The sequence below is a fragment of the Meriones unguiculatus genome, chromosome 18 (assembly GCF_030254825.1).
Source record: "Meriones unguiculatus strain TT.TT164.6M chromosome 18, Bangor_MerUng_6.1, whole genome shotgun sequence".
NCBI lineage: Eukaryota > Metazoa > Chordata > Mammalia > Rodentia > Muridae > Meriones > Meriones unguiculatus.
In genome coordinates, this window is record NC_083365.1 from 39,903,961 (window position 1) to 39,924,875 (window position 20,915).

At 41.8% G+C, this 20,915-nt stretch overlaps 1 non-coding gene across 1 annotated transcript; it reads right to left on the reverse strand.

The window, feature by feature from the left end:
• Positions 1–476: 476 nt before the first annotated feature.
• Positions 477–619, reverse strand: LOC132649137 (small nucleolar RNA SNORA48). The gene has a single exon (XR_009587566.1). It is a non-coding gene; the product is annotated as a small nucleolar RNA SNORA48 (small nucleolar RNA).
• Positions 620–20,915: the final 20,296 nt, after the last annotated feature.

Sequence of the window (20,915 nt, forward strand, 5' to 3'; positions counted from 1 at the left end):
CAGTGTGGGGCAGAATTAGTTATGCATAGCCCCTGGGCAGCCACATGGGTCCCAGCAGCTGCCCCAAACAGGGACATCCCTATGTTCTCTAATGGTAATATGACATCAGCTCCTGCTGTTGCATAGCCAGGGACTCACAGCGGCACTTTGGTCTGGGACCTCACCATGGACCCAGGTGGTGGGGCCAGTTACTCACAACAGACTATTCCTCTCCTCCAGTTCAATATCTCTTCATAATGTTCCAGCTGCTCCACTCCTCTACCACATACTCAAACATTGTGGTGGCTCCCTCTGCAGGCTGGCCACGAAGCTGGCAGGCCTCTGGGTGACATCTTCTATCTGTGCTGTGTGCTGTAGCAGCAAGCTGGTGTTTATGGCCCGCCTGTGCCATGCACTGGAGGGCTGGTCTGTGGTGGCATGGAGGTCTGCAGGTCTCTGCTTTCCTTCTGCTGTGCTGCACTGTATGGATTTGAATTTTATGAGTCCTAGGCATAAGACAGCTTTGGCCATCAAGCCAGACATCAGGCTAGGATGAACAAAGGACTGCCATCTGCTCTGCCCCAACCGATATAAGAACGACACCAGCAGCAAGGTGTCTCCTTGCCCATTGCCAGGGGTTTTGCAGTAGGAGGTTTTGAGCCAGTCACGAAGAAGGACATTAGAGTTGGAAGAGCATGCTTTCTCCTTATGGTTCCGAGAATGACTTATGATAGTTGCATCTTCAGTTTCAAATGAGTGAGTTTATTAAGTGTGTAGCAAGTCAAAGTAAAAGAATAATTATCTAATAGCATATAGATATCAAAATACATCAAATCATGTAGTCATGACCTCTAGCAGAGACTGGGAACACTGAGGATGTTGGTGTTCCCACCTAAGCTTTCTCTCCATGGCTCAGCATCGTATGGCTGAATCTCCGGTTTCTCTTTCCCACTTCAGGTACTTTTGTATCACAAAATGAGCAATAATAACCTCTCTTGGAAAGGATTTACCTCTCAGCTGTTTTCAACAACACAGTGTTTATACTTTGGGGCTGTTTTGCTGTCTTCTGGTCTCTGCTAGAGGTTGTGAGCACCCAAGCTGATGTTACCTTTCTGTTGGCTATTGTTTTACTTGGAAGCCTCACCAGAGGGGACAATTGCTTTGGCCAGGACTGTTTCTGATGGTAACTCCAGGTAATTGTCTTTAAGGGGCTCTCACAGTCAATTTCTGCTGAAGATTGCGAGTTCCTGATTTGATGCGTTTTGATATATATATATATGTATATATATATATCAACACACACACGTATATATGTATATAATTAGATAGTTGTTCTTTTACTTTGCTTTCCATATACTTAATAAGCTCACTAATTCAAACATGAAGCTATGACTATCTTCAGGTCATTCTCTGAACCATTAAGGAGAAAGCATGCTGTTCCAACTCTCATGTCCTCCTTCTTGACTGACTCAAAGGCTCCCACTGATCCATGACCAAAATCAAATGTTATCTCCTCTGTGAGGATTCCATAGCTTCCTATGGTGGTTAATTTCAATTGCCACCTTGATTGGACTAAGAACTATGTTGTGCAAATCCTAAGTGTGAGCAGCACCACCCCATGGCTGGAGTCCCAGACTGAATAGAAAAACAGGAGAAAGCCAGCTGAGCACTGGCATTCCCTTCTCTGCTTCCTGGCTGGCATCATGGCCGAAGACACTTCTGCTGTCATGCACAGAGTTGGAGAACAGCCCATCCTCAGACAAGGCCTCTTGGAGACAAACGTGGGTTTGAAATGGAAAGGGAGAGCAAAGCCTCCCTTCCAGAGCCAGCTTCTCAGTGATTTCCAAAGATACATGGTTGTTTGTGAACATTATTTATATTGCACGTGGCAAAAGACAGTGTTGTCTGACAAAATCACTCGTTCAAAGAACACCCAGTTTTCAGATGTTTAATTTTTGCCATTCCGCATGCATTCTAGATAAATCACTTGTCTGAAGTATAACTGGGGGAGATTTTCTCCCATCTTGTAGACTGTCTCTTAACTCATGTAATCCCATTTGTCAAATTTTGGGGCTTCCTGTTGTGGTATTGAGGTTCTAATCAGAAAGTTCTTATATATTTATCCTGAAGTGTTTACTTAGTTGTTTTCTTCCAACACTTTCAGTGCTTTGGGTTGTAAATTAAGGTCCTTGGTCCATTTAGCATTGTGCAGGAACAGAGATATAACTTTGATTTTGCTCTTCTACATAGGGCATTCTAGGTTTGCTGACATCAAGTGTTGGGTCTCTTTTTCTAAAGTTCTTAACACCTTTGTCACCAATTTGGTGTGTATGCTGTGTGGGTTCATTTTAGGGTATTGTATTCCATCGGTCTATTTCTTTTTGTGCCAATACCATGCTGTTTGTTACTGTGGCTATGTCTGTAGTTTGAAGTCAGGTATTGTGTTATCTGTGGCTATGTTCTTTTGTCTTTAGGATTTCTTTGGTTCCCATGTTCTCATACAAATTTTAGGAGGTTTGGGATTTCTGTTGTTATTCTGTAAAAAATGTTTACTGGAGTTTTGGCACCAAACCTAAAACTTTTAGCCTATAAAATTGACTAATGAACTACACTGACATTTTTAAAGAAAAATATGAATGGCCATCACATATTTTTAATATTTTCCCTATTCTTAGGCATCAACGGAATGCAAATTAGAACCACAGTGAATTTCTATCTCATTCTAGGCAGAATGGCTTCCACTAGAAACTGAATACAACAAAGACTGGTATGTATGCAGGGAAAGAAATCTTTATTCATCGTTGATGGATCTAAACTAGTATAATCACTATGGAAATCAGCCTGGAGGCCTTTCAAACAACTAAACGTAGAACTGCCTACGATCTAGCTATACCATTCTTGGTTAAAATATTCAAAGGACTATGAATTCTACCATGAGATATTTGTACAGCCACGTTTGTTGGTCATGAGTCAGTAGAAGCCTTTAAGTCAGGGATGTGGGAGGTTGTTAGGTTTCAAAGTGTGCAAAAGACATAATGATAAATGACAAACAATTGTTGAGAGCAGAGAATGAGGAAAGCTGATGTTCACCTGGCTTTGTCCTTTTGCTCTTTCTGTTCAATTTGGGACTCCAGACTATGAGTTGTTTACTGTAGAAAAGATATAGAATGAGCCTAGATGACCATGGACAGATAATGAAAATATGGCACATAGATACAGTGGAATGTTATTCAGCAATAAAAATTGAAATCAAGGGATTTGTAGGAAAACAGACTGAACTCAAAAATATTATGTTGAGTGTGGTGACCCAGATTCAGACAAAGAACATATTTCCTCTCATGTTTGGATCCTAGCTTTTACTTTCTCCATATGTGTATTCACATGGGAGTGAGTGTGAGCTGAGATCAGGAAACTGGAAATGAGCCCATAAAGTAGAAAAAACAGGCTCTAAGGAAGGAGTGTGGGGAGGATAATAAACATGGGACATGAAAGTGGAAGAGAGGTACTTGGAATAGAATGGTACAAATGAGGATGGGCCTTAGGGAGATGGGAGGGAAGAGTATATTGGGGACAGGGTCAACCATGACTATGTATGAAGATATCAAAAAGAAACCTGTTATTTTGTATTTTAATTTAAAAAAGAATGGGTGGGATGACTCACGGGAAGAAGTTAGAAATACAGGTCAGGTCTGTCATGAAAGCTGAGTGCTGTAGGTTCTATTCTCTAGTTGATGGGAAGCTAGTTAAGGTTTTTAATTAGAGGGGTGATGGGATCCAAAGTGTATTTCAGAACGACCCGTGTATGTGAAGGGTAAAGTGAGCAGGGTGACATTAAATCTGGGAGACAAGTTTGGCAGCTGTGAATATCTGGTGTGAGGTAGGGCTTGGGGTGAGGTTGTATGGGGTAGTAGAGGGAGTGGATTTAGTTAGAGATGTTGTAGAAGAACGAGGACAGCTGTGAACTGCAGCATCATGGGAGCAAGGGGAATTCCTGAAGGCTCTGAGAGGGATGCAGGCCACGTACGTGCTGACAAGACAACCTCACAGCGCAATTATTTACGGGGTTAGAGACTCTGGACTCGGTGTAAGATCTTGGTGTTTAAAACAATGACAAAATGGCACCATCTTAAAGATATTCCCCTTTTATGGACTCGATTTTGCAATAAAAAGCTGTAAATGGTATTCAAAATAGATTGCATAGCATGTTCATTGTTTACCCAGGCAGGAAAGGTGGCAGGTGGATGTGTCTGAGAAGCAGCCTATCGGCTGATCTATGCCATGTGTTCATAGTTTTGATGCCTGCACTATTTGGGGACAGTTGTGCAGCATGGCTAAAATGACATCAGAAAATGAGTCCTTTCAGTCCGGAGTTGGGCTGAACTGTTTTGTCTGTGCTTTACCATTCCTCTCTGCCTAACCAGCAGCTGTTTCTCCATGACTGCCTTACAGCAATCCCTTGACCTGACAGAAAGGATGTTTTACATGGGCTTGTGAGCCTTAACTGATGAAGCTGTTTGAATTACCTGGATGAGGTGGCAGTAACAGAAGTATGATGAATAGCATACAGAACCAAGGGGAAGCATGTGTGTGTGTGTGTGTGTGTGTGTGTGAGGGGGGCATCAAATTGAGAATATGGAAGGCTAAACATTTTAAAGTGTCCTGACAAAATGGGATCTTTGCAACCCAAACTAACTTGTAATAAACTAAGGGGTGGCATGCCAGTCCTGGCTCGTAGGTGTTCTGACACACGGTGATCTTACTTTGTACTTTCAGTGTCCAGCTTGGGTGGCAAGACACACGATGGAAAGTCATTCATCTCTGAATCACAAGCTTTGGGACTTCCTTGTCAGGGATGCTCTTTTCTCTTCTCACAAACGAGATACAGCAGACTCCTCACATGGGACAGGAACATTTTCCCATGTGCTAACTATATGGTTGAATGAAAACGTGAAAAAGACAGTTTAAGAAAAATTAATAATTTCCTTTCATTATTTCTTAGAAGCTGATGGTAAGTACGTATGTATAGCAGCATGAAAAATGGTATGAAAGAGTCTTTATACCACATTTACGTATTTACTTTGTGTGGTGAGCGGGCCAGGGGGCCTGGTGAGTGCATGTAATGACACACATGTGGAGGTCAGAGGACAACTTGAAGGAGCCAGTTCTCTCCTTTTGCCATGTGGGGCCCGGAGAGCAAACTAAGGTTGCCAGCCTTGGTGGCAATTGCCTTACCATTGAGCCATCTCGATGGGCCTATGAGACAATCTGAGAATATTCTAGAAAACGCGCTTCTACGTTGTAGGTGAGATAGACTACTCCATGCAGCGGCTGAGCCAGCCTTGATAAATCAGGCTCCCACTTGCCACCCCTGTCTCATATCATCCACTTCATTTTTGCTCTGTTCTAAATGGTTTGAACATGTTTTTCAAACAGTTGTTTTTCTGTTTCAGCACCTTGGCTCCATTCTCCCTTGTGTCTGGACTGCTCCAGTCATTATGTGGCTGGAGCCTTTATCAGTTCGGCCTCAGGTGGCAGGTGCCTTTGCTGAGTCCCTGTCAGCCCTGTTTAAAGTTCCCAACCTCTGTCTTTGTCCCTGTGCGCTTTATCACCCGACATGTCTCTTTTCTTATCTGACTTTAGAATTAAATACACATTGGGTACAGTCTCAGATTGGACTATTTTTTAAAATTTATTTATTATTTATACAGTGTTCTGCCTGCATGTGTGCCTGTAGGGCAGAAGCGGGCACAAGATCTCATTGTAGATAGTTATAAGCTACCATGTGGTTGCTGGAAATTGAACTCAGGACCTTTGGAAGAACAGCCAGTGCTCTTAACCTCTGAACCATCTCTCCAGCCCTCAGACTGGACTATTAAAAGTGTGAACTTGGTCTGTCTTTTCATGGTTTCTCTGTCTTTGCATGAAAAAAAAAATCCAAAGTAAAACATGTGTTCAATAAATAGCTATTGTATAAAGATCTATTGTGTAACTTAAAATTATAAGCATAAAAATTTGGAGTGTATGTCACAAATTCTGGCTAGATGTTTACTGAGAACCTTTTACAGTCAAGGCACAGGTTGTGTGTTTCTTCCTGGAATGGTGATAGTGTGATGGTCAGTGGAAAGCCTGAGACACCTCATTGGAAGCAGCCGTCTCATGCCCAGCATGTCCCTTCTTTTCCTCAGTGTGCCCTTTTGGAGAATGTTACTCATTTTTCAATTTCTATTTTGAGTCCTCCTAATGATTTCTTGTATTAAGATTCTCACTTTGGAGCTGGGAATTAAGCGCACTGGCTGCTTTACAGAGGTCCTGCTTTTGATTCCTGTCATCCACATGGCCGCTTATAACTGCCTATAACCCCGGTTCCAGGATACCCAATGCCACTTTTGGTTTCCATGGGCACTATGTACAGACAATTAGGCACATGCATATAACATAAATAAAAAGTAAAAACAAATCCCACTTAGGGGCAATTCATGAGATACAAAGACAATATTCATAGTATTCTGCACTCCAAGAGTGTAATGTGCTGCCTCAAGAAGGGAAAAGAAAAGAAGGCTTAAAGATAGAGGTAGGAAGAAGATGATTTCATGTTAGCTGACTAAAGCAGGATGCTTTGTCCATTAGTTCAGACATATTCATACTTACAGGAGTTTTCAACTTGAGAGGCAGGCTTAAAGTCAATTTTTGTTAATAATTATTAATATTACTATTTTAATAAAAGCATGTACTTTGTATGTGTGTATGTGTGCACATGTGCGTGCAAGCATGAATATGTGTGTGTGTATGCATGCATGCATGTGAAGAAGAGAGGACAACTTGTGTGAATTTGTTGTCTCCTTCCACCATGTCAGTTCTAAGGGTAGTGCATCAGCTTATGTCCTCAGGCTTCTGGGGCAAATGCCTTTACTCACGAAGACATCTTGGTAACCCCTTTATTTTCCTCATATTTTGAGTGCAAGTGCAGTGTAAATCTCATATATATATATATATATATATGAGATAATCATGATATATATATATATATCATGATTTATGCACACTCATGATTACACCACACACACACTAGTTGTTGAGATTATAATATCACATCACTTGCACCTTCCCTTTCATCCCTCCAAACCCTCTCATGTAGTCTGACTTGCTCTGTATTAAATTCATGGCTTCTTTTTTCTTTCATTGTTTAATGCATACATGTGTGTATCTAAGTGATGTGCTGGCTTCTTGTGGAGGGGCAGTGCTACATTAGAACGAGGTGAGATTGATAGGTATGCAGCGCTGGATGGTAAAAGACTTTCTGCTTTTTTTCTCTCTGGAAGTCTCCAGGATTCTGAAAACACGATGAGATGTTTCATCATTGGTCTCTTTACCTGCTCTGTCCTCAACATTCAGTAGATCTGTGGGCTGTGAACCTGTATCTTTCAGTTTGGGGGTTTTCTTTCTTTACTGTCCACGTACCCATTTTTGGATGTTGACTTCTCAGGCTGATGCTGTAATGCTGTGCACTTGCTCTTCTATTTTTTTGAATTTCTTTTTGTCCTATGTTCTGGGAGATTGTCTTAACGGTCTAGTCTCTCTCTATACATTTATAAAAATTAATTTATTTATTCAATTTACATCTGATCATAGCCCCTTCCCTCCTCTGCTCCTGGTTCCACCCTCCCTCCTCTTCTCAGAAAATCCTCCCTCCCCCAACGCAGCTCATCAAGTCTCATCAAGACTGAGCACATCCTCTTCCCCTGTGGACTGGCAAGGCAGATCCACTAGGCGGAAGGGATCAAAAAGCAGGCAATAAAGTCCATGTTGGAATCAGCCCCCATTTCCCCTTACTAGGGAACTCACATGAAGCCTGAGCCGCCCATCTGCTACGTCTGTGTAGGGGGCCTAGGTCCAGTCCATGCATGGTCCTTGGTTGCCTCTGTTGGTCTTCTTGTGGAGCTCTTGTTCTCTCCAGGTCCTCCTAGTCTCTCTCTCTTCTCTCTTGTGGGCAGTGCTCCATTAGGACTGGACTAGTAGAACTATTAGAAGTTTGAAGGTCAGCTCAGGGTCTCCCCTTCGTAATGGTGAACTCATATCTCTTGAAGGTTGGTGTTTGTGTTTACTATGTTAAAATTGTGTAGTTAAAGGAAATGGAATGGGATTAGTTCGCGAATAGTTCCCGGGTGATATGGCAATAGATAAGTGAGCTTTACAGTGTGTGACAGTGAGAGAAGAGAGAGAGGCTGTAGGCTGGTGATTTTGTCTGGACAGACCTGATTTTCCTATATGCAAGTCTGTGTCTGTATCTGTTTATCTGTTTCCCTCTCTCTCTCTCTCTGTGTGTGTGTGTGTGTGTGTGTGTGTGTTTGTGTATTACCATGGCCTAACAGAGTTCTTCTTCCTTTTCCTGACATTTCTCCTGTTCTTGTGCCACATTGGCTTGCCAAAATTTGTTCATTTTGCCTTTCCATAGTGTGTTTGTGTGTGTGTGTTATACAGGCAAACAAGCCCACAAGTGTGTGCTTGGAGGTCAGGGCATCTGAAGCTAGCTGATCATTAGGCAGGGTGGCCAGGGAGTTCTCAGGGTCCACTTGCCTCCTTCCTCTCCAGTTCTCAGCTCCTGGGAGTATTCAACCATGCCTAGCGTTTTTCACATGGGTGCTGGGGATTTGAACTTGGGTCTCACACTTGCAGAGCATTATCCTGACTTGCTGAGCCATCTCCCCAGCCTCTTCATTATTTTTTTGGTTCTAATATCTCTGCTTTTCCTGTGTTATTGTTCAACTCTTCACTTTCACTTATTTTTCCATTGAATGTTTATTTTCTAATTCTTTGCCTTTATTTTCACTATTCCAACTTGTTGTATGTGTTACTTTTCTATAATCTTCATGTAATGATCAATTCAAAACTGCCATCTGCAGCCCATTGACTTACTAAGGTTGTCTCAATGTAAGCCTTTCAGGATGTTTTCTCATGTGCCCAGAAAATAAGCAAAACTGACTACTCTTGGGTCCTGTTTATTTCCTCTGTCTTTGTGTATTTGTTCTTATTGTTGTTTCTGTTTAGATTGCTACCACTCATTTCTATTAATCCTTTAAGGTGCATTCCAAAGGTCACATCATTCATACAGTCTTCCTGGTTCTCTCAGACAGGTATAATTTTATTATCTAGGGATTGTTGATATGAGTTTGTAACACTGGCTACTTCTATTTTATTTTATAGCTATTGTTATATACACTTTGTCCCACACCCTAAAACAGGGGTTACCAAATCTCATTAATTTTCCATCTTGAGTGAACATTGTCTCGTGAACATTGTGTCTCTAGTTGTTGACTTCATTAGCCTATAACAGCCAGGTACGGTGCCACAAAACTGAAGCACACGAACTATTCATTCAGCTAATGTGTGTCTATTGTCTGGTTCCTTAGTTACATTTTATGTTAGAAACAAATAATGTCGTGATTTTTTAATCCATTGAATTTATGACAAAGAAACTAATGAAAAATGTGTTCACAAGCTTCACCAACATGTTGATTTATTGAGATAACAATCAGAAAAAGCTATTCTCTTCAGCACAAAAGAGGGAGGAATAAAAGGCCCAGCACGAGAACTCTGATGTAAGTAAATTTTGCATGAAGGAATATGGGATGGCATTTTAGTATCCAAATAATGGCAAGCCAGTAATAAAAGTTATGGTACACAGTATATAATTATAGTGCACTTTATGTCTACAAAAGTGTGTAGTCATTGTAAAGAGTTTCTGGTTGGTTCCACTTTGGATGTGGTAGATTATCTCCATTGTGTGCTGTTAGAATATTGACATACCCGTTGAAATTTAGAAAGTAAATCCAATGGCTCTCCAAATTGTGTTAATACTGGCTATATCTTTGGAAAGAAATTAGCATCAATTTTTGTTTAGATTGAAAAGTGTTTTCGAAGGATGGCTTATGTGAAAGTGGTGGTAATGGTGCTTGAAGTAATTAGGGTGTTTAACAACCAGATAGGAAAAAAAAATCCACTAATTATTCTCATCTTCCCCATCTTCCCTCCAAGGATGTGAAGCCCTGCAAAGGATTTGAATCACACACAGATTAACATGTTATAAAAAAAAATCACAGTATCAAATGTCTTTGCAAACATGTTTTCTTAAGTGCTTCAAAGACAGTGTTTGGGAAATGACCAGCAACTGGTTTCTGAAGAGGCTTTAGTTCTTTGAGAATGCTCTTCGTCTTTCCTTACATATTTTTATTTTTTTATCAGCTGTGTTGATGCACTGGCTCGTGATCTCTGATCCTTCAGCATTTCCACACATGCATATATACAAACGATACATATATGCAGTATGCCATTACTTAGATTTCTGTAGTGAATCCAACTTGTTTTCAAATGTCGGTAAGCTGTATTGCCATTTTGTTTTTCTGAAATTGGATTTGTTGACCTTTCTCGGGGGGGGGGACATGGAGCATTTGTTTTCATTCAGCTTTATTTCCTTCTCTTGTTCTGCTGGGGGCCTTGCCTGTGGCATGAGCTTCTGCTCCCCCCAGTCTATCAAGTGTGTCCCACAAAGAAATGTGTGCTGGTTGTTGTTTTGCATTTAGACAGATGAACACCTGGTGGCTCTTCTGCAGGTGCACAGAACTCAGGAGAAGGATCTTAACTGAGGACAAAACAAACAACACATGCAAGCTGCAGATGAGGTCTTGAGTGACCTAAGATGGGTTCATAAACAAACACAGCCCTAGGGGGCTAAGACTTCAGGGACAGCAGAGCGCTGTTCATAGCATTTTCTTTCAAGACTGGCTTCACTGACACCATGGCTTCTGAATTTGTCAGCTGAAATGAGTCTGCTATATCTTATTCAGTTGTCCTCAATTTGCAAGAATCACAAGGAGTTTTACACAGATGGCACCCAAAGTGATCGCTTGGCAGTCTTCTGTAATTAAGCTCTAATATGCTGTATATCAAATAATGAACTGCTCAGTGGCAGCACGAGGGAAGAAGAGACGCAGTAAAGTTTTCAAAAATTCTGCTCACGTGCTCATCTCTCCCAATAGGTGGCAAAGTCGGTACATTTAAAAGCAGTAATTGATGAAGGCAGAAAGTATTAAAAAAATAGTATGGCTGAGTATTTATCACATTTTCAAAAACATCTTAAGATGAGACAAGGGAGGAACAATAAATGAACAAATGAATAAAGGAATAAATGTGAACAGATAGTCACATTTTAGCCCAGATCAAGGGTCAGTGCAATACCTTGGAGACCCCAGGGTGACTTGGGAACCATATTAGTCTGGTTCAGTAGTTCAAAATATGTTCTTTTTATAGCTGAGAGAGCAGGTAAATAAATAAGCATTCTTTGTATTTTCTAGAACTTGAACTCAATATTCTTTCGGAGCAAGCTGAATGGGTTTGAGCACATGCCTCACTGACAATCCCTGCACAAATACTCCCTGCCTTGTCCCGCTCTCCTGCCAGGTGCATTTCGGCTCCACAGAGGGCACATGCTCTTTGTGTGATGGTGTAGCGCCATCAAAAGCAAAGGCACCCTAGAGACCCAGCTTCGCAGCCCACCAAAGCAGCATCTCTCCACCACAGAGATGAAAGCTGTAGATAACGGGGGCATTCCCACCACTGCAGTCCCTTGTGGGAAGCTGACGGTTAACACAGGTGGGCGTAATACGGCACTACCCACTCTTTGAAGGTTGTCTGTTTTAGGGGGCTGCCCCTTCTCTGGGATTAGTCCTGTGCCCTGGACCTCAGAGCTGCTTCTGAGAAGCAACCAGGTGGTGAATACCTGCCTGGCTTTGTCAAATTCACAGGTGGCTGTCGAATTCCCACTATGGTTCAAAGGCTGCCAGGCAAGGTGACTGGCCTTTGTGATACATGGCCATTTGACAGTCCACCTTGATTCTTGTTTGGCTGGGAGGCCAATTCACATTGCTGAGCAGCTGGCTTGTCAAACTCCTCCGGATCTGGAAGGGAGGGGGCTGGAGAGTGCACAGCTAAAGTGCATATGAGAGAGGCAAGTGTTAAATGAGTCTGCCATTCACCGAGCAAACATCATTTTGTTTAAATTACACTGTGCTATTTTATCTTGACCTGCAACCAAATGGAACTCATCGTAATACATTATCGCATACAAGATACTTGGCTCATTAATAAAACCCTAGGAAGGAGACGGGGTAAACAATGAAAACTCACACATCAACACCATTATGTACCATAATATTTTTTGTTCTTTTCATCAAAATTCTTCACATAATTAAATCTCAAGTAAGTCAGCAAAGAAATCCTCAGCATTTTTCATTTGGACTCTTTTCTTTGAGGAAATTAGTTGGTTTTTTTTTTTTTTCATATCATTAAGAGGCAACCAAGTACAGACTCCTGGATTGCTGCAAGGTTTCCTTACAGAGAATAAATGTTTGTTGGATGCTAATGGCATGGTAGCATTTACCACTCAGGCAGTAAGCCAAGCAATGACAGAAATATCACTGAAGTGAAATAAAGTTTTTGAGTAGAAAGGGAAAGCGCCATTAAGGATGTTAAAGTTGCTCTGAGACCTAAAATGTTCCAGGGTAAGACAAAAGGTTAGATTAGATACCCTAATGTGGGAACAGGCTTGATGGTCAAAGGAACTTGAGCAAGGCCTGTATAGCTATGGGAAGGAAGAAAGAAATAGTTTGAAATGAGACCAACAATTGCAAGATGCTATATTCTTAGCAGTAGCCATTTGGTTAAACACTTGAACTTTCTGTTTGGAGAGACTGGCTGTACCTGATAGGGTTGAGGTGGAGTCCAGGGAGGAGGCTGGGAGACACCTAGAAGCAGGCATTGCAGCGATCCTGGTGTGAGGTGCTGAAGGGGTGCCTTGGGTGTTACAGTGGGGGTAAAAAGAAATGTATGATTCAGGACTCATTCTGGGGAGACAGCTGATAAAGAAATAGAGATTGGATATGAGGAGGGAAAGTCCATGAGAGAAGTTGAGGCTGAGTTAGGGGTAGGTTTTGTTAGTAGTGGGCCTCTCTCCTAAACTCCAAGGTTAAACTTGAGCTAAAACAAAACACAACAAACATTGAAGCCAGTTATCTAATAGCATCATTGCCTGGTGTAGACATAGAGGTGGTCCAATAGGTGTCTGGAAGGGATGGAATATTGATTCGCACAAGAGTCCTCAGTGGAGGCTGCAGTCCCATGTGGTAGGTTCTGTGTACCGTCTATAATGAACGATTCATTACTGAAAAACACAGGAGAAGTTAAAAAATGTTGAACAAGCATTTGGAAATCTCTGTGACAGTTTGAAATTGCTGTGACATGAAAGTAGTGTTTTATTTTCCTGACTATTTTCTTTTTATTCAATAAAGCGTCAATCTGAGATGGACTGCGTGCTGCCTCGTTTTTACGTTTACTTGACAGAAGCTAGTGGGTCATGTAGAAAGAAGGAATCTTCATTGAGGAAATGCTTCCACAGGAGTAGCCTGTAGGCAAGTCATTGGGGGAATTTTCTTGATTGATGATTGATACGGGAGGGCCCAGGTCACTATGGATATGGTATAAGAAAGCAGTCATAAATAGGAAGCCAGTAAGCAGCACTTTTCCATGGCCTCTGCCTCAGTTCCTGCCTCCAGGTTCCTGCCGTGACTGTTTGCAGTGATGGCGTGTGACCTGAGAGCTGTGAACTGATATAAACTCTTTCTTCCACAAATTGCTTTTGGTCATAGTATTTTATTACAGTCATAGAAACCCTAACTACGACAAATTTTACATTAAAAACAAGACAGACAAACGCGTCACTGTTCAGCCTCGGTAGCTCTAGCAGCAGCATTGAGGAAAATAAACCTTTCTAAGTGACATGGTCACCCGTGGTGGCTTCCTGTGACAGGACGAGGGCGTTTGGAGAAGTGACACTTGTTTCCTGCTCTTTTCTTCTTTGGCTTGTGACAACACAAGTAGGTGACAGAGAGTCTAAGCTCTTCCTATGTGTTTAACAACTGTGGAGTTAAGGAATATGGAAAGAATAGCCCGAGGAGATGGCTCAGCCAATAAAGTGCCTGATATCCAAGCCCCAATCCAATCTCCGGGGAGGGAGAGACAGGAGGATTTTGGGCGTTTACTGGCCAGTCTGCCAGGCCTAATCTGTATGTTTTTGGCTCAGTGTTGTCAAAAAAGCATGGTAGAGAACTGAGGAATGGTGCTCAGGGGTCCTTTGTGTCCTCTACACAGCAGTATGCACAAGCTAAAGGCACACATGTTCACAACACTTGTACACACACAAACACACACATGCACGCACGTGTGTGTACACATGTGAGAGAGTGAAAGAGTGAATGAGAGAGAGAGGGATGGAGGGATTCTATGCCTACATTGACAGAAAGGGTACCAGTGATCTTTAATAGAAAATGGGAATTGCGCATGTACACAGGTCTGATCCAATCCATGTCTTTTCCCGAGGGATATCTTATAAGCTGCTTTTAATATACGATTTGAGCTTGTATTATTGCTTCAAAAAGCTATGCAATTTGGCTTTTAAAATTGTATAGCTCAATGGTTTTATTTTACAGATGAAGTAGCTGATATCCTAAAGGTATACTTAGAGACAGAAAGCCCTGTAGTCCAGGAGCCCAGGCTAGTATACTTGCTGATGACCTTTTCCAGTGCAAACCTGCCAGGCAGTAGATGGTCTTCTCCTAGCGCTCATTTGCAAGTGCGGTGATGCGATCAGATGTCTTCACACATCCACGTCTCTTCGAAGCTGGAGCTGGTGGGTACAGTTTACCGTTGTGTTTTGACATAAACCAAAATCTTGTTAATTGAAGAGTTGGTCTAGAAACACAATTGCATGCTTCAGAAGCTTCCCTCACTTTGAACATCTGCCATAGGTGTGGAATATTTGCCAAGAAAGCCTCATGCAGTGCCTTTCATGAAGAAACCAAGAAACATGCATGACCAATCTCCATGTCCTTGAGCCGTGAAAATTTATTTTGTTGAAGGTTCCTGAGACTATATGAAAGGATGAGTTAGGGAAGGTTAGTTGGAATTCAGTGCATATTAGTTGAGTATGGAAATATAACCTCTACAAACTTTGTTATTCACAGCAGAGTAGAGTATGCGCCACAGTATTGTGACAGTTATAGGATGAAAGGTGTAAATGCTCATCACGAGGCACAACATACAGCAAATACTCAACAGTGGACTGCTATAGGCAGATGACTTCTATAATGATGGAGATCCAGTAGCAAAAGCAAGGAGCATGGGATAAGGAAGAATGGGCAGTTTATAAGATTCACCCGTCATTCTGGTAGACAGAGGCAACAGTTAAATAAATAGGCACTGACTCAAGAACCCTTCTTCCCCTTGGTGAGAGCTGCTGGCTCACCAGTGCCCTAAGCCTCTTGGTGAGCTTCATTCTACACAGGGAACTGGAGTGGTGACACATCCATGCAAGCAATGATTATGAAGCCTCAGCCCCAAATGTGTATATGTGTGTCTGAATGTGGTCTTAAAAGGCTGTAGAGAGAGCAGCTACGGGAGCCCGCTTAGCATGACTCGGTAGCTGGTGTTGGGTCAAACTTTGGGAGTCAGACCCTGGTTAATTTTAGGCATCTTTAAGCACAGAACAATTTGGTAAAACTATTCTGGGGATAACTAATTCAATCCTGCATACACAGCAAAACATACAGAAATCTTCTTGAGGAACAAAGAAAGCTAAATGCAGACCAGACATGACTAAATTGAAACTCTTTGTAAAGTCCATAAAAATAGGTTCCATAGAGTGGCTGAGAAAAACAAGCTAATGATAACGGTTTGGGGGAGGGTCCAGTGCCAGAACAATCTCTGGCTGCACAGACAGAGCATAGGTCAGCAGGCTAGAAAACACATGTGCTCTAGCATTCTGGCTGGATAACAGGCTTTGCCTTCTTTTCCTTAAAGGACCAACCCTATGTACTTACCATTTCAGGCTCCCTTAATGCTTGTCTGTGAGCACAAAGACCTCCATGCCTCCTCTAACAAGGCAGTGGGGCTCTGTTCTAGACGTTCATTTGTGGGAAAGAAGGCAGTTTATGTCCTCGTGAAAGTGAGCTGCTGCAAAGGATATGGAGAACAGAAGAAGACAGAGATGTAGGTTAGCAATTGAGATAGCAGAAAGCTCCATTGAAAGACTTAGGTCCATGGCTTGCAGCCCGATTCTTCTTGCTGCCTCAGTTTTCTAAGATGTGAACTGGGCTAACAACTACCTTGATAGACTGTTGTAAGAATGAGAGAACTTGGACAATAAATGTCCTGTTATGTCCTAAATCATAAAAATGTTAACTGGTATCTATCTATCTATCTGTCTGTCTGTCTGTCTGTCTGTCTGTCTATTTACTTATTAATCTCTCTTCTGGTTCCCAAAGGACAGAGTCAGTTGAGGATGAGTAGTTCTGGGAAATGTCATGGGACAGTGTTCTCAACTGCTCCAGTAAATAGAATGATAAGGCAGAGTTGCATTGCTAAATGGAAATTACTTAAAGTGTTATATTAAGTCCCTGAGATACACCACAAGTTTCTGTAGTCAAACATTGAAAATATCTCCTTTTGGAATTTCAAAATACATGTTAAAACATGTATTAATACCTGCTAAATGTTCATGAGAAGTTCTGTGGTGAAGATCTTTATGATTAACCCAGCTTAAAACATTTCCCGTTTCCTTCCCTTCCCATTCCTCTTTCTCCTCCCTCTTATCCTCTCCTTCCCCCCCCCTCTGTCTTTGGTCCTCTTCTCCTATTTCTATCCATTCTTCCATTTCTCAGAATATGCTGAAATTTTGCTGCTTTGACTAAAGAATATTAAGATATATTTTGAATATAAGAATAATCTAATCCAGAGATGCAGCTACTGAATGCTTCTAGGTAATTAGCATCTTTAAATAAGAAGAACACTGCTTGGAGAATAACAGCCAGTTTTAACTTTTGTCTAATTTTATTGTGCAACCCAGGTTTCTGTCATGTGGATTAGCTAAAGCCTAGCTGGCTTTTCAAAAGCAGCAGCAGTGAGTTGTTGATATAATACAGCTTCTGACTGCAGAAGTTCTCAGGTAGGGCATGAGATTGTTCTAACTGGCTACTCAATGATGTGGGTTAGAAAATTCAATCCTAAGGTCTTACCCTAGGTCACCAGAGTCACAGTATTTTCTTTGGCAAGCCCTCCCAGGTGAGTCCTATGCACATGGACATGGAAGCACTCTTGTTAGGGTTTCTCAACATCTACTCTAAGGATGTTTGGAACCTAGTGAGTCTATCAGGAGGCTTTCCTGTGCAGAGTAGGACATTGGGCATTTTTTTTTTTCCCACAAGGTGCTGCTAGCATCTTCATACTGTGACATCCAGAATCTTCCAGATATTGACATGCATGCTCAGGAGGCAAAACTGACTTGGATTAATACTCATTGGTCTCAACTTACCAAGCTCCTCTTTCTCTTCCTGGGGTCATTTGGATATGTTTTAACTGAAATGGTTAAGTGAGTTCTGACTATTACAGTTTCTTAAGCTGCTGTATGCAGAGTCATCTACAGAGACTTGTGGGTTCTGATTCACTGTTTCAGGAGATGTTCAATGACTTTTTCCACTTTTAGTGTGATGCTGAGCAAGTAACCTACCATTAAGCTACAGTCCCAGTCTAAACCATCTTTTAATTTTCTTGTATTGAAAATGAAAGTAATAGTAAGTCTTTATCAGTCTAGTCCTGTTTTATTTAATACTCTTAGAACCATATAAGGTTAGCATGATCTCTGTTTTAAAGATCAAGAGATACATTCTGGAATAGAACACCAACAGCATAGGCTCTAAGAGCAACAATCAATAAATGGGACTTCATGAAACTAAAAGCAAAGGACACTGTCTTCAAAACAAAATGACAGCCTACAGACTGGGAAAGGATCTTCACCAATCCTATTTCTGACAGAGGGCTAATATCCAGAATATATAAAGAACTAAAGAAGTTAAACAGCAACAAATCAAGTAATCCAATTAAAAAATGGGGTACAGAGCCAAACAGAGAATTCTCTCTAGAGGAATATAGAATGGCAGAGAAACACTTAAAGAAATGCTCAACCTCATTAGCCATCAGGGAGATACAAATCAAAACAACCCTAAGATTTCACCTTACACCCATCAGAATGGCTCAGATCAAAAACTGAAGTGATGATGCATGCTGGAGAGGATGTGGAGAAGGGGGAACCCTCTTCCATTGCTGGTGGGAATGTAAACTTGTACAACCACATTGGAAATCAATCTGACACTTTCTCAGACAATTAGGAATGGTGCTTCCTCAAGATCCAGCTATACCACTGCTAGGCATATATCCAAAATATGCTCAAGTACACAACAAGGACATTTGCTCAACCATGTTTGTAGCAGCTTTATTTGTAATAGCCAGAACCTGGAAACAACCCAGATGTCCATCAACGGAGGAATGGATACAGAAACTGTGGTAGTTTTTCACAATGGAATACTACTCAGCAATTAAAAACAAGGAAATCATGAAATTTGCAGGCAAGTGGTGGGATCTAGAAAAGATCATCCTGAGTGAGGTATCCCAGAAGCAGAAAGACACACATGAAATATATTCACTTGTAAGTGGATACTAGTCCTATAAGATAGGATAATCATACTAAAATCTGTCCACCTAAAGAAGCTAAACAAGAAGGAGGTCCCAGGATAAGATGATCAACCTGATCTGTCCCGCAGGTCTGTCAATGAAGATTGTGAATGGGGGATTGGGAATGAAAAAGGGGACAAGGGCGTGAGAAATGAAGACCAAGACAGTATCTCTGATCAAAGTCTCCATTTATTGGAGGTTTCCATACAACTATATAGGCAGAAGCGGAAGGACTGTAATTGCCTTTGGCAGGGTTACTAAGTGACTAGAAATCACAGGATGGCCCACCAAGATGTGCTAATAATGGTAATTTGGAAAGTCCCTCAGAAAAGTTACTTAGGAAGCCCTGAGGGAGAGGAGGATTTAAGGTATTTCAGGAAGATGATCTTATCGAAAGCCCTAGGTCAGCCAGGAATGCACTATTGTATCCGGGCAGTAGTCTGGTCAAGCCAGATGCCAAAATTTAGGGAGCAGCAAGGTGCCAGAAGGCCCCCGACATCAACCCTCACTTAGAAAAACAAATGGGATGGATATTGGAAGAAGGAGAAAACAAGAAAAAGGACAGGAGCCTACCATAGAGGGCGTCTGAAAGACTCTACCTGTCAGTGTATCAAAGCAGATGCTGAGACTTATAACCAAACGGGGCTCATATGAAAGAAGGGGGAGTTAGTAAGACAGCAGTTTCTTCCCACTGCTCTCCCATGTTCAGAACAGCTTATGAGTACAGGGACACTCATATGAAAGAAGGGGGAGTTAGTAAGACATGGAGAGGACAGGAGCTCCACAAGGACCAAATATATCTGGGTACAGGGTCTTTTCTGAGACTGATTTTCCAACCAAGGACCATGCATGGGTAGAACCCCTGCTCAGATGTAGCCTGTGGCAGCTTAGCCAAGGGGTTTCCCTAATAAGGGGAACAGGGACTGTTTCTGACATGAACTCAGTGGCTGGCTCTTTGCCTCCCCCCCCCCCCCGAGGGAGGAGCAGCCTTGCTAGGCCACAGAGGAGGACATTGCTGCTAGTCCTGGTGAGACCTGATAAACTAGGGTCAGATGGAAGGGGAGGAGGACCTCCCCTATCAGGGGACTTAGAGAGGGGCAGGGAGAAGATGAGGGAGAAGGAATGAGGGAGGGAGCTACAGCTGGGATACAAAGCAAATAAACTGTAATTAATATAAAAAATAAAAATTAAAAAAGAGATACATTCTGAAGATTCTGAGCCAGTGTTGAAACCTGGCGGGGAAGAGAGGGTGTGTGTCCTCAGAGTCTGCCTTAGAATTAGTGTCACAGCACCTAGGATCTGGTAAGAGGTCCTCATATTCCGATTCTGTCATCTCCTCCTGGGGTATGTGAATGTGTTGTGAGTAAGAAAGATGGAGGTACTGTCATTTTCAGACTTTTGTCCTAGAGCCGGATTATGAGTGTTTTTGGTAACTTTTCTCATCGCTGTGTCTCTATGTATAAGAGTTTGTTGTCTACAGGAGGCTTTCTGCCTTCCAGCAGAGGGCACCGGTCCTCTTAAAGGTGACTATTGTACACAAACATTTTCTTTTCTGTAGGGGAGCTGGAGGTGAACAATCAGGGCAAGACGCTTTTCTTCCCACTGCTCTCCCATGTTCAGAACAGCTTATAATCTTGTTTTCCCTTGGACTGTTAAAATACATAGCTCTAGGCCTTATAGAAAGGAAAAAAAAAAGTCTCATCATTATCTCCCTTTCCGACCTCCCCTCCCCCGCATCCTGATGTGACTTAGGCATTCAGGAGGTCTGGCCAAGTGTTTTGGGAAATCTGAATACAGCTGCTGGCATTCTCCACTGAATTCCCTACCTAAGTACCCCAGTACCCCAGAGCCCCAGAACCTAGGAGTTCCTAGGTTGGAAATCATGCTCTCTTTTAAAGATGTATAATGGAACTCTGCTGAGTTGAGATATTTTGGAAAACTCAGTCTTTTAGGATCCTCATTTAAACCTGAAAAGAAGAAAGATAGGAAAATCAATTAACTTCACTCATGAAAAAAAATTTTCATGTGGTTAATCTTCCTTTACATAATTTCTTGATTATGTTTGTAAGTAAATTGCCTTGATTATACCTTGGATGGAAAGGAATGTCTTTTAATTAATTTGAAACATGCTGTAGTGATGTTGATTTGAACCATGGAATGATAAATTAAGTTGAAAGCAATACGCTTCTTTGATATGAACGAACTGCAGTTATGATTTTTATTTTAGTTTTGTCTGAGTGATGGACTCAGAGCTTGGCGTTTTAAAAGATACCAAAGGATGAATCTGTGTCTTGTCAGGCTGGCCCTTGTCGGACTTTGGTTGA